The sequence below is a fragment of the Ornithorhynchus anatinus genome, chromosome 7 (assembly GCF_004115215.2).
Source record: "Ornithorhynchus anatinus isolate Pmale09 chromosome 7, mOrnAna1.pri.v4, whole genome shotgun sequence".
Taxonomy (NCBI): Eukaryota; Metazoa; Chordata; class Mammalia; order Monotremata; family Ornithorhynchidae; genus Ornithorhynchus; species Ornithorhynchus anatinus.
The window spans coordinates 69,988,560-69,991,928 of NC_041734.1; positions in this window are offsets into that span (position 1 = coordinate 69,988,560).

Here is a 3,369-nt window from a genome sequence, read left to right on the forward strand (position 1 = left end):
TTTTTTCTTCCATTCTTATAGTGCTCTCGGGCCCTGGAACACTCCTAGCCTTCTCCCGTGGTCGGAAACCCTGGTGAGGGGAGGGAACCGTATCTAGTTACAGAATGGAGAAACTGAGGCAGGGAAAGTTTTACCCCTCCACTAGGTCAGAAGGCTAGAAGGAACCATTCCTATCTGAGGAGGAGCATGATCTTGTGGAAACCCAGAAGCAGCTCTGATACAGCTTTGCTGTGTGACTTTAGGCAAATCACTTCACTCTCCTGGGCCTCAGTTTTTTTGTGCTTTTTAAAGAAATATCTTAGGCACTTACTATATGTCAGGCACTATACTAAGTGCCTGGAACAAGATCATCAGATTGGACACAGTCCATGTCCCACATAGGATTCATAGTCTTAATCCCCATTTTTCAGTTGAGAGAACTGAGACAAAGAGGAGTGAAGTGATTTGCACAAGGTCACACAGCAGACAAGTGATGGAGACAGGATTAGAACCCAGGGCCTCTGACTCCTAGGCCCATGCCTTTTCCACTAGGCCACACTGCTTTTCAGTTATCCCAGCTGTCAAGTGGAATTAATAATCTCTTCCCTTCCCTAGCACTCCTGGATGTTATGAGAATGCTTTGCAATCACCGATCTGAGATTGCTTTGAAAGGCCCTGAATTTATCTGTAATTTATGTTAATATCTGTCTTCCCAATAGACTTTAAGATTCTTGGAAGGCAGGAATCAAGTCTACCAAGTATTGTCTTGGACTCTTTCAAGTGTTTAATACAGTGCTCTGCACACCATAAGTGCACAATAAATACCACTGATTGATTGAGTTATTGAAAGCCTTATTAAAAGCTCATCCCCTCCAAGAGGCCTGCCCTGACTAAGACCTCAATTCCTCTTCTCCCACTCCCTTCTGCTTCAGCTTTGACCTTGGGTTTGCACCCTTTACTCACCCTTCCTTTAACCCCACACACTTGAGTACATATCTGTAATTTATTTATACTAATGTCTATCCCTTTAGACTGTAAGCTCCTGTGGGCAGGGAACATATCTATCATCTCTGTTATATTGTATCTCCTCAAATGCTTAGTACAGTGCCCTGCACCCAGTAAGTGCTCAAGATATACAGTTGACTGACCGATTAAAAGCACTGGATGAGTTCCAGGTTTTAGTCTCTTCAATCCACTCCTTCTCTCTGTCTCTTTCCAGGATTCTCTAATTCTTCCACTTGGCTCAGTGACCTCAGGTTGTGGTTCCCAGATCCCCTATGGGCCCCTTTTCTCCCAAAGAGGGAAGAAGGGCAGTGAAAGAGAAATATAGACATCTTGGTTTGGCCATCATCAATTCCTAGAATGGTAGAGGGAAGGGACTGTGTATTCCGTTAGCTCAGGATAGAGCCAGAGCCCCAATCAAAGGTACAGGAGTAGAGGTCTAACTCTAAGAGAAAGAGCGTGGCCTGGTGGATAGAGCCCAGGCCTGGGAAGCAGAAGGACCTGCGATCTAATCCCAGCACTGCCACTTGTCTGCTCTGTGACTTTGGACAAGTCACTTCACTTCTCTGACCCTCAGTTACCTCATCTGTAAAATGGGGATTAAGATTGTGAGCCCCATGTGGGACAGGACAGGGACTTTGTCCAACCTATCTTCTATCTACCTCAGCATTTAGTACAGTGCCCGGCACATAGTAAGTGTTTAACAAATACCATTAAAATAAAAGAACCAAAACCAATCATTGTGCTGCTGCCCAATCCCTCAAGGCCACAAAGCAGTGGACAGGATGTAGCCCGATGCTGAGGGAAATCTGGTCTGTTCACAGGTTACTAACAGCCCTGACCCCATCCAGGGAGAGAGGACCTGGACCAAGGCTACCCAGCCCAATCCCAGGTCATGTCCAGTCTGGAGGATTCCAAGGTCTGGGATATCTGTGGGTCCATTCTGGATCCAGGGCCAAGTGGATGTTGGAGGCCCATGGGGTGGGGGTTTGCTTTATTTTGGTTTTTCTGTGATAATAATAATAATGATAATGATGGTATTTGTTAAGTGTTTACCGTTCTAAGCCCTGGGGTAGAAGCCCATGCTCTTTCCACTGAGCCATGCTGCTTCTCCAATGGCTTTTGTTAAGACCTTACTATGTGCCAGACATTGTACAAAGTGCTGGGTTAGATAATAATAATGGCATTTGCTAAGCACTTACTGTGTGTCAAACACTGTTCTTAGCGCTGGGGTAGAGACAAGGTAATCAGGTTGTTCCAGGTGGGGCTCCCAGTCTTAATCCCCATTGTACAGATGAGATAACTGAGGCACAGAGAATCGAAGTGACTTGGCCAAGGTCACAAAGCAGACAAGCGGCAGAGCCGGGATTAGAACCCACGACCTCTGACTCCCAAGCCCGTGCTCTTTCCACTAAGACAAGCTGCTCCTCAACCTAACCAGTTGGACGCAACCCATGTTCCTCACAGGGCCCCCGCTTTTGATCCCCATTTTACAGATGAGGTAACTGAGGTTCAGAGAAGTGAAGCGACTTGCCAAATCACACAGCAGATATGTGGTGGGACTGGCATTAGAACCCAGGTCCTCTGACTCCCAGGCCCGTGTTCTTTCCATTAAGCCCTTGCTGCTTCTCTGTTCCAATGATGTTCCAATCCTGACCTGGGTTCTAGGGGTGGGTCTGCTCCTCTTTGCTGCAAACCCTCTGCAGCCCGAGGGGAAGCCCCTTCCAGCCCCCTTTCAGCACTTAGAAGGTCACCTGAAACCAGAGAGCTTGAAGCTCATACCAGCTCCTCCTCTTTGTTAGTCTGGGAAATCAGAAACTTGTTAAAAGGCCATTTTACACTCCCTTAACGAGACTCCTGAATCCGGGAGACTGAAAAAGCTTTCTGGAAATGATGATAAGAGTTATTCCGATAAACCCACCCAACCTCCTACACAAATATACAGGCACACATTCTCACACAGGCACATTCCAGTGGGACATTCATGCTGGATGAAATAATAACAATAACGATGATGGTATTTGTTAAGCGCTTACTATGTGCCAAGCACCGTTCTAAGCGCTGAAGGTGGCAAAGGCCCAGAGGGTGATTAATGTCATGTTAGGAGTCCCAGAAATCCCCCAGTTCCCATGCCCAGAGAGGGCCCAGAGCAAAAACCTCATGGCATAATGGATAGAGCATGGGCCTGGGAATCAGGTCATGAGTTCAAATTCCGGCTCCCCCACTTGTCTGCTGTGTGACCTTGGGCAAGTCACCTCCCTTCTCTGTGCCTCGTTTCCCCATCTGTAAAATGGGGATTGAGACTGTGAGCCCCATGTAGGACAGGGACTGTGTCCAACCCGATTTGCTTGTATTCACCCCAGCACTTAGAACAGTGCCTGGCACAAA